The following is a 15,357-nucleotide window of genomic DNA, read 5'->3' as shown; positions in this document are numbered from 1 at the left end:
CCAGGCTTGGTTTATATTATTGAAGCTACTGCATCATGCATGGGCATAAAAGCACAAATCCATTCCTCAACAAAAGCAAAGTCCTGAGAAACACTTACAAAATCAGATTATGAAAAATAATCGATTATTAGAAACCTAAACTCAAGTTAGATGCTGTTGTAAGAATTTTCAGATGGAAATCCAATTGTGAAAAGGTTATAACAGAAAATGGACAAGCAAACTATTTATAATTGTTGATATTTTAGACACATTCACTGGCCTTCTAAATTACATACAATTTCAATGCGGAGGAAATTTTCGGTTCATTTTACCAACAGCAGTGACAGAAAACAAATATAATTATAACTTATTGAGTCATTAGTTTTAACTTATAAATGAAAGTTTTGTTGACCTACGCAAGATTGATCTTGTAAGCAATGTGAAAAGTATTGTGAAAATGAAAGTTTTTTTTTGAGGAAATCTAAAGAAAATATAAATGTGGAGAAGTATGGAGTTTTAAAACTGGAAAAAGTAGAACTTCCATATTTCTTTTTGACATTTTGGATTTCTAAAGAAAAAGCGAACCCCTTTATAGCGAGAGTCTCCGTGGGGTCTTGACATCTTACATGACTGTTCTTTTGAAGGGATTATGGTGGTTGTCTGAAAGTTTGGGTTAATTTTTACCAACACAAGCTACCAGAAACAAATATAACAAGGAACTGATACACCATGAATACACCCCCTGCCTTTTGAGTGGTATGAGGAATCGATCTGTGCGATACGAAACCAAAAATGTCGAATGGTTTCTGAAATATCGTATACACAAGCCAGGTTACCGAGATGGTTGCTATGGCAACATAATTCAGCCAATCACAGCCGTGGTCCAATGAGGTTGAGATAATTCGATGAGGAGTAGATATCTGCAATATGAGAGCTAAATGTTCAACGGTTTTTGAAATATCGAGGACACAAAAGCACATGGACAGATGATCGGTCGGTCGGTTGGACGGAGCTCATTTCAATGTTCCCTGTCTCCGACCTCGTCGGAGGGGTGGGGGCACCCCTCCGACTCGAACGGCACTCAGTAGAGAGCATACCGCCGCCAGGATGAACAGTTTACTTTTTGTATCCCACTGATGGCCCAGATCAGCATCCAAACCTGAAGCAATATCGAATCGACTAGTTCTTGTCACCTACTCAACTCATCCACCAAGTTTCATCTGAATCCGTCCACAACTTTTTGAGATATCCTGCTCACAGACAGACAAACGGGTGAATACATAACTTCCCTCCCTCCACCATCGATGGCAGAGGTAAGTATAAACTCTTTAATTATAATACAGTGGGTTAAATGGCCGAATCGTTTTTTTTTAAGTATAAAAGGAGGTTTCTGGTCTACCTTGACAAAATGTGTTGATTGAGCTCGTGAATTTAGACCTCTTTTTACCAGCTAGTTCAACACATTTTAACAAGTGAGAAAGAACATTGCACATCCTAACATGCTTGGAGCAGTCCTGGCAATAAGCCATCTTTTTATAAAAGCCTGCGATGAGTTTATTCGACTGCACACGTAAATGATAAAGCTTTTAGTTTTACCCTTTAACTTTACCTCCCCATAAACGTCTGTCTTTGCAATCCAGTGAAACCGTTGTTACAAACGACAAATGTTTTTCACACTTTCCAAGTAACTTTCCAAGAGTTTACGTGACTCGATGTGCACTAATCAAGTGTTTTGCCCTCAAAAGTTAAAAAAAAGGTAAAATTAACTTAAGAGAGAATACCTTTTGATAAACTGTGCACGGAGTGTGAAGGAGAATCAATTTAACTTATTTATAATTATTATTATTACGATCTGATCAGTCATGACACATGATTTCCTTTGCCTGCACTGTGGAATTCTGAAATTATTCATAAACGTGACACCGTATAATGATAAATGCCCTTCATGGCAGACAGGCAGCAGCCTCTTCCCCATCTTCAGATCTTGACAAAAACACAAACTGGTCAAACACTTTGAATATGTCTTTTACTGCAGATAAATCACACACACACACACACACACACACACACACACACACACACACACACACACACACACACACACACACACACACACACACACACACACACACACACACACACACACACACACACATACATATATATATATATATATATATATATATATATATATATATATTTTGTGTGCGTGTGTGTGTGTCTGTGTTTGTGTGTGTGTGTGTGTGTGTGTGTGTCTGTGACCGCTGTTTTATCGACAACCGCTGGTCCGATCTAATTGAAACTTGCCAGGTATATTGCTGGGGACCTAAGGATGTGCCTTTTCAAGGTTTGATATAAATCGGACAAGTGATTCCCAAGTTATGGCCATTTATTTACCAACGAATGACCTGACACGTTGCTGCAGCCATTTATTTACCAACCAATGACATGACATGTGGCTGCGTAGGCCGGTGCGCGGCCGGCCGACGATGACATCATGGGCCGTGCCAGTTACATGGCAGCGAATGTAATGGCAAGCAAAGACAGGGAGGTAAACTTGATTTTAATTTGGATTTTAATTAACTCTGTGTGTGGAAGTGTGGTTGCCGCGAGAACGTGAGAGCGAAGGAACGGCCTGTGTGGTTGTCGTTTCTAGCTCGCGGTTTGAAAGTTTTTTTTCTGTACGTATGGGCACGCACGTACGTGCACGTGAGAGTGAAGGAACGGCCTGTGTGGTTGTTGTTTCTGGCACGCGATTTAAAGTTTTTTTTTGTTGTTATTGTTGTTTGCACCTACAGGCACGCACCTATGGGCATGCACCTACGGGCATGCACTAGTATATTTTATATATATATATATATATATATATATATATATATATATATATATATATATATATATATATATATATATATATATACAAACAAACAAACACTCTGTCTCTCCAAAAAGACTGTACCACAAGCCCTCACATCTATTTTCTCAACAACCATCTCAAAGAAGTTCAGTCACTCAAACTTTTGGGTCTCACTGTCAGCCATGATCTCACTTGGGCAAGCCACATTTCAAAGTTGGCCTCTAAAGCCAGACACTGGGTGGGCATCCTCCATCATGCAAAGTCCTTCCTTGGCACACCGGAGCTCCTAACCACCAACTTGATGGAATACCGCTCTCCCCTCTGGCCTGGCACCCTTGCCTCACACCTTGCTCAGCTTGATGCTTTGGAAATCAACGCCTTCAAGATCATTGTAATCTCCTGCTATGAAGCTGAGTCTATGGGCCTATAACTTTGCCATCACAAACATGTTGGTGGTCTCTCTGTCTTCTTCTGCTTCCTTTCTGATATTGCACTCTCTGCCTTCTCCGTGCTTTCCCACCCCTCTCCCCCAAACCAGGTATCAGCAGGATGCATACGGTCCACCAGTAGTCCCCTCCTCGTGAAACTGCCTCAATCCTGAACCACTGCTCACCTTCCTCCACTCATTTCTTCCTCTTTTTTTTCCTGCCCATGGAAGAAACTTCCACATTCTCTTCAACCTCATTCTTCACTCCAAATTTTCAAGACAGCTGTTCACCACCATCTTGAATCACCCTCTTCCATACCACAATCTTTTCTACACTCATTAAACCACCCCCCACCCTCCAAAAAATTTTCTTCTCCATCCGTCTTTCCCACCAGTGAATTCTCCCTAACCCCTCATTGTTACTGGCATCCCCTTTTTGTTCATCTCCATCTATTTCTCCATTTTCCTGTTGTTGCCATTTTCCCCCTCTCCCACTATTTTTTTTTTGTTATGTTGCATCCTCATCCATTCTATATCCTAGCTCTTCCACGAGCCTTGACTATGCATACAAAAAATAACATTAAAATGGAATTCAAATGCAGTGAGAAAACATTTGGCCCTTTGTCACATCCACAACGCTATCTATCTTTTTTTTTTCAAAAACAATTAATCTGCTCTCTTGCCATAATCCATTTATGTGCTTGCATATTTTATGGAGCACAATGGTCCTCTTATATTATGCTTACCACCATTTTGGCCACATACTGTATCATTAATTTGGAAAGGCCTATCGGCAAAGGTACCCGCCTCCGAAAGCTTACTCTTGCAAAATAAAATACCATAGCAATCTTCAAGTCTAATACGATTGAAAACCCGATCGTCAGCTGAACTTATTTATGATCGAAGGATGCTGCATTCCATGAATTTGGTCTTCTTACGAGTACTACACCCAAATGTAGTACAGGACTACATTTGTACTACACCCAAACGTAGTACAGTACATACAGCTCATCACCAACTCAAGAGGTTTGCTTTTGCCATATCCACAAGGCTGAATGGAGCGGAAAGCACTCCATCAACTGAGTTATCATTTTGACTATAAAGAGACCTAGAAGAGTTGTTTTGGGGGTAATTTTTTGGTTTAAACATTTGTAATCCCACCTGGCTGCTGCAATGGCCAGGGAGAGTTACATTTGATTCTCCGTTTATACATCTCCTCGTCTCCCCGCTGACTCGACCTCACCTGTCACACGGTCAAGGGCTCATCACCCATATGACAAGAAAACCTTCCTGACATCACAATACATGATGTCAAAGCTCTTCAGGTGTGAAAATTCCTGGAACAATCTGTCAGGCAGCTCTCATGCCAGTTGAATATCTCTCTCTCTCTCTCTCTCTCTCTCTCTCTCTCTCTCTCTCTCTCTCTCTCTCTCTCTCTCTCCCTCTCTCTCTCTCTCTGTCTCTCTCTCTGTCTCTCTCTGTCTCTGTCTCTGTCTCTCTCTCTCTCTCTCTCTTTCTTTCCTTGCATTAGGCATATCACTTATGTTTTTTTAAAAACGCAAGACAAAAAAGGCATTCTTCCCACTTTCCTCTTCACATTACAACTAAAAATTATTTGAACTTCAATTGATATGTAAATGTTTGAGTGTTCAAGATAATGCACAGAACAGATTACAAAATGAGTGGGCAACTCGCAGCCTCGGATGCGATAATGGCAAATGGATTGAATGCTACAAGACATGAGTTTGACAGATTGGAATGCCTGTGAGAAATGTACATAATATGTCACTTTGACGCATTCATAACAGGTTCGCATAATACAAAGGTGACTGGATAAATGCCTCCTTTCTGCTGTGAACTTCCAATGCAATATACATCTTTTTCCTATCTCACCTTATGTCAACCTCCTTCTCATTCGCATATATAAATACAGTAATAACATCAATCCCCACCATTTCCCCCAACCAGCCCCTCTCCCCAAACATACATCTTCGCCTGTGCTTGAGTTTGTCTGGTATGGTTCAAAAGGGTACAGTGACCTAATTAAAAAAAAAATTAGTCTGCTTCGCTTGTCGGAATAAAGTGGTTCTCAGGTATCTAAAATGAATTGTATTCTCTGTCAACAAACACATGCTTTGTAATGAAAACAAAACATTGTTGGCAATCATGTGCTGAACAAAACTTACTAAACTAGAAGGGCACTCAGTAGAGAGCATACCTCTTCCACGCAATGCCCGATCCAGCAGAGCATGTCATGCCCACTACATCCTTGAGATATCGTTTTTAGCCTATCTCTCAATTTAAGAATCACTTTAAAAATTCTGGTATCCGGATCCGGATCTTCAGCAAAATCTAATCAGTTTGTCCTTGTCACATACTCAACCTGCCCACCAAGTTTTATCGGAATCTGTCCACAACGTTTTGAGATATCCTGCAAGCAAATAGACAGAGGTGAAAACATAATCTTCCACCTTTGGTGGCAGAGGTAAAAAGGTCAATTAAGTACCATGATGGTGTCTTGCATGTTTAAGAGTCAAGTATAATTCCAGGAAGCATAATTATACTCACCATTAAGTATTTTGTTTTGGTGTCCGTGGTATCCTGCTTTTTGAAGAATAATTTTGCACTATTTCATTTTTTTTAATTTAAAATTATTTAATTTCTCAATTTTCAATTTCTTAATTTTTCAATTATTACTTACGAAATCTAAAGATTTCGTCAGTATATTGATGACTTCCGTCATCTGTTTGTGTGTTTGTTTGTTTGTGTGTGTGTGTTTGTTTGTAGGCAGGATAACTCGAGAACGGAAGAAGCTACCAATGTCAAATTACACCACGTTATTCAGGAGGGTGATGGCTGGTGCTGATTATATTTTGGTCAAAATCGGTCAAAGGTCAAGGTCACAGTGAGGTCAAACATTCGATTTTTGATGGTTTGGTACAGATAACTCGAGAACGGAAGAAGCTACCAATGTCAAATTACACCACGTTATTCAGGAGGGTGATGGCTAGTGCTGATTAGATTTTAGTCAAAATCGGTCAACGGTCAAGGTCACAGTGAGGTCAAACATTCGATTTTTGATGGTTTGGTACAGAATCATCGTAGAAACTTCTGGTTTGCGTCGCTACCTTCTCTGGAGACAGCTTTTATTAGCCAAGGTCAGAGGTCAAGTTGACGATTTCGTAAGTACCAGTCTATGACTGCTTGTTTAGTCATTAATTATTTTAATTTCCAAACTTTTCAATTATTTTATTTTAATTTTTTTTCTTCAATTTTATTTTTCCAATTTTCAATGATTAAAATATTTTTCAATTTTCAATTATTTCCTTTTTTTCCACCATTTAATTGTTTAATTTTTATTTCCCGTTATTTAATTTTTATTTCATTATTATGGTTCCCAGATGAAGGCATTAAGTGTTTTTTAGTCAGTTTCCACGGTGTCCTACTTTTTACGAAAAAAAAAGTTCGTTTTCATTATGAGGCAGAATGGCTAGTGCTACCAATTTGTGAATGCGTATTACAATTTGGCTTGACTGGTGACCATCAGCGATCTCTGCTCGTGGCCCTCTAGTCTCATTTAGCTTTGATAATTTCCATTGCAATTTATTTTGGATCAAATGTGAACTGAGAAGACTGACTATTCTTATCCAATTAAGAACTATCTCAAGGGAGAAGTTAGATCCCAGCTCCTGGTTGCAATCCATTTGTTTCCAATCAAATCAGCCAGCATGGTGTCATGAAAAGCTTTCAAAATATCGCAATGGTTACATTAAAATGATGCATGAAATCTGATTTCTTTCAATGATGTGAGAAAGTCTCTTTTTGAATCATTAAACTTGTGATTATTGCTGATCAAATCATGTCAGTCAAACCACATCTGCCTCTATTTTTGGTGAAAACTGGATGGAATCCAACTATATTCAATAAGGCAATTCTCTGTATGTGTGTACATCTGAATATCATCGAAAAAAATATGGCTCGGCCAATCTCCACAAAATTTTGCATAAGTGTTGGTTGTACCTAGGGTCAGGTAAAGGAGACATCCACCACCCCTTCCCTTGCGAGTGGTTGGGGGGGGGGGAGACGTTAGGGGCCACTGTTGCAGACAGGGGGATTATTAGCTACGCCACAAAATATATTTTCCCCACCTCCCCCACTACCTTCCCCACTCTTCACCCCCCCCCCATCCCACTCCACTTCACAGGCTGCTCCCCAAGGCTGCTCTAGTTCATACAAATGTATGCCAGTGGTCATCAATATTTTGTGTGCAGTGTGTGTCTGCGGGTTTGCATCATTGCTGGGAGAGTGGCAGTGCCACTGATTTTGTGCCTTCTGTTTGGTAAGGTCATGGCAGGAATTTGTAATTTGTTCAGGGGTGCCAGCGATAACTCGCCCCCCCTTCACAAAAGACATCTTGAACTTCCACCAACTAATGCAGGTAGACAGACTATGCCTGCCTGACCAAAACCTCTACATCGTCCTGTCTGCAAAACTCCAGGATGACAGTTTATAGATTCAAACCTGTGGGAGGCATTGAGAAGTGTTTAAACCTGTGGACTATTCTGCCAGTTCTTTGCAAGTGATGATGTAGAATTCTTCAAGTACAAATTGGATCTCAAAGAACAAGAGCAGATTGAATGGAACTCTGATGTGCAATATTTTTTTTGACAATAATGGTCTTTTCATCAATTATCGGGAAAGTATGGGTAAACTGCCAAACATTTCTTTGAAAAAATTTTTTTGTGGATAATTGACAAGTGAAGGTTCTGGAAGATGTTACCAGATATTGTCCAAGACAGTGACATCAACTGCACAGGAGACACAAAGTCTAAGTAAGTAAATAGGTGAGAGATGGAAGAATAGGGTAATTCAGGGAGTATATTGAAGGAGGGGAAAAAATTGAGAGGAAATAAGAGAATGGTGGGGAAGGGTGAGGGTTCAAATACTCTTCCATTTTATATAATTCATGCATGGCCTTAAATTATTTCATTTGATTGGATTTGATGCACCATACTCTTTACAGAGCATTGGTACTGCCAAATCAGTTTCTTGGTAAGGGATATACTGGGTGCTTTGCCTTCCCATCATCGTTTGTCCATTCACTGTCAATTTAAATGTCAAGCATCAAGCAAGGAAGAAGCACGTTCCATCATTTTTAATGTCTTTGGTGTGACATGGCCAGGGTTTTAACCACCGACTTCCCAGAGTCAGAGCAGACACTCTAACCATTACACCACCTTATCTCGGTACCATATTTATGAGGATGCTCCACATGATGTAAAACAAATTTTTTATATTTTATTTGTCGACAGTGTTGAGGGTCCTGGAGAAGCGAGAACAAAGAATGAACAAGGACATAACTGAATGGAAAGAATAGTAGAAAGAGAATGTGGGAGGGAACACACCAACAGCAGGGTTGAGGGACAAATTTGAAGGATAATTATTGAAGAAATATGGGATGTGGGGAAAATGAGAGCAAGGGGAGAAAAACATGGGGTGAACAAGATGAATAGAGCCACAAATTCTCAATCACAGAAGTGGAAGGAAAAACTGGAACCCATAAAGAGGTGGGCATGGGGAGGGTTAATGGGGGGAAAGGATCATGGCTGTGGATGGGGAATGACTTGCGATGCTTGTAAACAGCTGTTTTGAAGCCCTTGAGGGAAGAATGAGATTGAATGGACTGAGGAAGTTGGCTCCACAGGTGGGAAGAAAAGAGGAACGAATGAGTGTAGGTGAGCAGTCAGTCCAAATTTTGAGTTTTACCAGAATGGAGTTATGACTTTGTGCACCCTTTAGAAACTTATGGAGTGGGGTGGGGCGGGGTGCTGACAGAGCACGGAAAGGGCAGATGGTGCAAGACTAGAAAGGAGGCAGTAAAAGACAGAGAGACCACCGACTAGTCTGCAATGGGAAAGTGATGGGTCTGGAGATTTAACTTCATAACTTCATCATGAGAGATAGAAATGATTTTGAAGGTCTTGGTTTCCACTGCATAAAGCTGAGCAAGGTGTGAGGCAGGGGCACCAGACCAGAGTGGAGAGCCGTACTTCATCAAGCTGTGGATGAAGACCATGGAGTTGATAAAAGTTCAGGTATGCCAAGGAAGGACTTTGCATGTTAGAGGATACCCAGTTGGTTACTGGCTTCGGACGCAAACTTAAAAGTGTAGTTTTCCCAAGAAAGGTCATGGCCGATGGTGAAGCCCAAAGTTCGAGTGACTGAACTTCTTCAAGAAGATTGTTAAATAAGTACATGGGAAGGTTTGCCAGATGGTCCATTCAGAGATAGAGAGTGAGAGATTTGTCAGGATTGAAAGACCTATTTCAAGTGTTTGACCAGCTTGTGATTTTATCAAGATCTGAAGAGATGGAAGAAGCTGCTGCCTACCTATGTGAAGTGTAAGGGATGCCACAGCAGAGGATGGGAGTCATCAGAAAAGAGATGAAGAAGGTTTTGCAGAGAGTCAGAAAGATCACTGATAAAAGTTAGGAATAGGACTTGGTCCAGAACACTGCCTTGGGGCACACCAGCCTTCACAGGGAGAGGAGGTGAAAGGATCCCGTTGAGATCCACACGTTGGCTACGAGAGTAGAGGAAGTCGGAAAGCCATTTGTTGAGTGGCCTTGGTTGACATCGGCAGATAGTTTGGAGAGCAATGCAGGGTGCCAGCCTGCCTCGAAAAGTTAGCATTTGTGACTTTTGAAAAAGACTGAAGTTATCCAAAACCGAATGCAAGTGTGTTGGACTGAATAGTGTGACATATTTTAATACGAGTAATTAGAAAAGATCTGATTGTATGCCATACACGTGAGACTACATAGAAAGGGATGCTGGGAAAATTTGTGGGCAGTTGGTAAACTAGTGCAGAATTAGTGGGTTTCAAAGATGGTCGTTGAAGAAGGCAAAACTGTTGGACACAAAGCAGCTTGGTTCTAGAAAGTTAGATGAAAGATCTTTGGTCACTCAACAAATAAAAAATATGGAGTGAATATAAAAACGTACTAAAGGGACAAATTGTATCAGACTGCAGTAGATGTATTTCAATGTAATGAAACTCAAACCTTCAAAAAAAAAGTCAGAAAGCAGAAATTCCTCAATTCCTTTTGGAAACATCTTTCCCTGATGACATTAAAATCTGATTGAGCAGGGAACCAAAGTATACACATCCGGCGGAAACCTTTAATTTTATTCCCACCGTGTGCTTTATTGCAAAGTCGAAAAGAGAAGCTTTGAATTTCCTTGCCCTTATTATTTCCACCTTCATCACATGCTGATAAAACAACAAAATCCTCAACCCAAATCACCTGCCTCTAGGTCTGACGTGCCTTGTGATACATGGTTGTACATTTCCTTATGATTCCGTGCTCACCTTATTGGCTGATTTTCAAATTTATCGACCACATTGCATCGTTCTCTTTTCAACAACCTTTATCTGTCTCCAATTTTGATGAATAAATGCATAATCCTGAAATTCACGCAGAGGCCAAGCTCAGTCCGGCTGTGATCCTTTTGCTATTATGCCGACACAAGCTGGGGAATGTCCTAGCAGCAGGCAATTTATGTAGGACACTCGCCAGGTGGCCTGTATTCTGGACACACTACCTTGGGTTATTTAGCCCGCTGGGTAGATTGACTCACCTGATCTGACACTCCACCTGTGCCGTGCCTGCTGGGCGATGTCAGTTTGTGGGGATAGCAGCGGAAAGCTTTGTTCACATTTGACCCACATAATACATTTATATTTTTGCGCTTTGTTGGTAGAGCACTTTCTAGTGCAATATAGATCTTCATTTGAACCTGTATGAAGTTAAACATGGTATCCTACCACCGACATCATTTACGGTCATATAAAAGCACTTGCTCAGAAAGAATCTGAAGCCAGCTACCCCCATCATTTGGTGTTGAATTATTGAAATCACTGGTTCGAGAGATTTTTGCTTAAGGATAGCACAGTTTGCAGGTTGCTCTCCTTTGAACTGAATGGTCTCAGGTTTGATTCCCATAATAATGCAATCTGTCTAAAATTGCTTTTCAGTTCAGGGCATGCAAGGGGTGTGACATCTGGAGCACCCCAACATTAAATCAACTGTTTTATTGAAACGATTGATGGAATCAATGGAGCATTGATCAAAGTGTATGTGAACTGGAGTGGGAAGCAAACAGAAACTGACGATTCAGGTATGAACCCTTCGTCAGAGCAAAAACCCTTTATACCTATTTTGCTCTGACAAAGGGTTATCACCCTGAAAGGTCAGCTTCTCGTTCCTTTGCTCAGTGGTTAACATACCTCAATCACTGTTACCTTCATTCCCTCCATTGTTTTACATGTCAGTTGACGCAGATTGACACATTTTTTTGTATACCTTGGTCGAGGCTCGTATGAGAGCTAACACACAACTCACAGCAAGGAGGCATGAGACAAGAGGGGCGGGAGTGGAAGGGACAAAACAGTGGGGAACAGACATACAACATAGCCTTCACGAGCAAGACTAGGACTTCATTCTACTTCTTCTATTGATAGAGAAATGTCAAATTCGTCCATCAGCACCATCATTTTGTAAGACCATTCTCTCCAACCTTTAGATGTATCACCCGACATGAGTTGTTGAGTGCCTGTTGAGGAAGACCAAAAAGAAAGCATATTTCGCCGAAAGCTTGTCTCCATAATAATCATCCAGAAGCTATGTCCGTGACTCATTTCATTTCTTCCCGTTATGTATCTAATAAATAAATGTCATTTTCTGTCTGTGTCTGTGTGTGTCTGTCTGTATGTAACACCAATTACACCACACTACTGGGCCAACTGCCACCAAACTTGGCACATTGACCAAGTTCGACCTCGAGGTGAACATGGGATACTTGGTTTCATCTATAGTTGAAGGGGTTCATGAGGGAAGGTCGACAAAATTCGATATGTAACACTGTGTATCATGTAGCACCACCTGGTGATAGTGGCAGAGCATATTACAAGTCATATGTGGAGATAACTTGAATTTTTGCACTGTACATGACCCACAGAGTAGGAAGCTCCAAAGCTTGATTGGATAAGTCAAAGAATATCTTGATTGGATAAGTGCCCACCCCCCATATAATAACAATTGTAAATTAACTCGGGTGCAACCATTCACCTTCAAAATCACACACAAAGTTAATTGGCCTCCACCTGTGTTAAATTGTAGTGATTCTGAGTATTTCAGAATAAAATTAGCTGTTCCTGAAGTTTTCCTCTGCTGGGTAGTACATTTCACAGCAAAGACTCAACCATGGAAACCAAGGAGCTTTCAAAAGACCTCTGGAATATAGTTGTGGAAAGGCACAGATCAGGGGATGGGTATAAAATATTTAAAAGGCCTTGAATATCCCTTTGAGCACAGTCAAACAATCATGAAGAAGTGGAAGGCATATTGTACCACCAAAAACCCTGCCGAGATCAGGCCGTCCCACCAAACTGTATGACCACGTTAGGAGGAGACTGATCAGAGAGGCAATTAAGAGGCCAATGGGAACATTGAAAGAGCTGCAGGCCTTTATGGTAAAGACTAGTCATGGTGTGCATGTGACAACAATATCCCAAGCACTCCACAAGTCTGGTCTGTACTGTAGGTTGGCAAGAAGGAAGTCATTGCTCAAAAATCCCACCTTGAATCCCAATTAAAGTATGCAAAATCCACTCGAGAAATTCTGAAGCCATGTGGAAAAAAGTTTTGTGGTCTGACGAAACAAAGATGGAACTTTTTGGCCTAAATGCAAAATGTTATATTTGGCACAAACCCAACACAGCACATCACCCAAAAAACACCATCACTACTCTCAAGCATGGTTGTGGTAGCATCATATTACAGGGATGTTTCACATCACCAGGGACTGTGGCACTTGTCAGGATAGAATGGAAAATTGATAGAGCAAAATACAGAAAAATCCGAGAGGAAAACCTGCTGCTCTCTGCAATGACTCAAAGCACACAGCCAAAGTTACACCACAGTGACTAAGGAATATAAAGATAAATATCCTTGAGTGGCCAAGTCAGAGCCCCGACCAAAATCCAATCGAAAATCTGTGACATGACTTGAAGATTGCTGTCCAGAAATGCTCTCCATGCAACTTTCACTGAGCTTGAACAGATTTGTACAGAAGAATGGGGAAATATTGCCCAATCAACATGTGTAAAGCTGGTAGAGACCTATCCCAACAGACTCACAGCTCAAATTGCTGTCAAAGGTGCTTCCACCAAGGATTAACTCAGGGGGGTGGACACTTATCCAACCAAGATATTCGAGATTTGTATTTTTAATTAACGTTCTGAAATCTGTAGAATTTGTTCCCTCCAGATCTTCAAAACAGCTGTTCACCACCATCTCATATCTCACCCCATCCACAACCATGATATTTTATACCCTCGTTAATCCACCCCAAACCCACCTACTTCAAATTCTCTGTTTTCTTTCTTTCAGGTCCCTGTAGCATCCATCTTGTTTACCCCATATATCCTGCCCCATCCCTCTCTCTTCCACAGATCTCCTGACGTCTCTGTTCCCCCACTGTTGTCGCACTTCCTTCTGGGGAGCCACCTCTGTTCTGCTCCCTTCATTATTGGTCTTCGTATTAGCTATTAAATGAGCCTCGACAAAGCAGACAATAAAAAATTTGGTGGTGTGAGAAGCGAAGAGGGGGAGATTGTTAATGTGATATTTGCCACAGCCTTTTTGGATGCTGAATACTGAAACATAGAAGCAATACCCCTGGGCACTCACCAGGTAGTGGCTGGATAAGATATAATCAGAGAACCACTGGTAGGCATGGATGACCCACAGAGTATGTAATGGAGAAGAAAGTAAATACCACTGGAATTTATTTTTAATGCCATGAACAAACTTTGGTACATCATGGGTGACAAAGGTTGTGGTCAAGTTTCATAGAAGTTGTGTGTGTCGTTTCAGAGAAGAAAGTAAATACATAGTTTTGAGGGCAACCCCAATGTAGAATCCCTGATACCCCAAATTTTTTTTAATGTCATGAACAAACTTAAGTACTTCACGGGTGAAGAAGGCGGTGGTCAAGTTTCATCAGAATTGTGTGTGTGGTTTCAGAGGAGAAAGCAAATACATATTTTGGGTGGGAAACCCTCCTTACACCCCCTTAGAGCCTGATTTTTCTCATGGTATGAACAAGTTATAGTACACCATTGGTATATATATATATATATATATATATATATATATATATATATATATATATATATATATATATATATATATATATATATATATATATATATATATGTTGTTGTTCGTCTTTCGGCTGCTCCCGTAAGGGGTTGCCACAGCGGATCATCCGTTATGATCCACATACTGATTTGGCACAGGTTTTTTGCCGGATGCCCTTCCTGACGCAACCCTGGTCGCCTCTTACGACACAGGGATATATATATATATATATATATATATATATATATATATATATATATATATATATATATATATATATATATATATATATATATATATATATATATATACATACATATACATATACATATACATTTATATCCATCCCAGGCGTAGTGGCGTGCGCCTGTAATCCTGCGACTCGGAGGCTTGGGTTGGAGGATCGCTTGAGGACGGGAGCTCTGCGCTATGAGAGGGTGTAGGGCATCCCGGAATCATGGCGAAACCCAATCCTTATCCTGTGTCGTAAGAGGCGACGAGGGTTGCTTCAGGAAGGACATCCGGTGTAAAACCTACACCCAATCCTTATCCCTGTGTCGTTAGAGACGACCAGGGTTGTGCCAGGAAGGGCATCCGGCATAAAACCTGTGCCAAATCAGTATGTGGATCATAACGGATGATCCGCTGTGGCGACCCCTAAAGGGGGCAGCCAAAAGACGAACAACAACATATACATATATTTAGCTGCAGTTTTGAGAAACCGCGATTGTGAATGTGCACTCATTTTCCCATTGCAGTGCTCAGATTTGACTCAATTCTGAACTACTTAACAACAACGAAAAAAAATTCTTTGTTTGCACTACAACAAAGCAACGTGCCCTAAACGTATCTCTGACTTACTGCCATGAGCAATCGAAGCACAATTT

Source organism: Eptatretus burgeri, chromosome 16, assembly GCF_056783735.1.
Source record: "Eptatretus burgeri isolate ZD-2024b chromosome 16, Ebu_testis_v1, whole genome shotgun sequence".
Classification (NCBI taxonomy): domain Eukaryota; kingdom Metazoa; phylum Chordata; class Myxini; order Myxiniformes; family Myxinidae; genus Eptatretus; species Eptatretus burgeri.
This window is presented reverse-complemented; position numbering follows the sequence as displayed.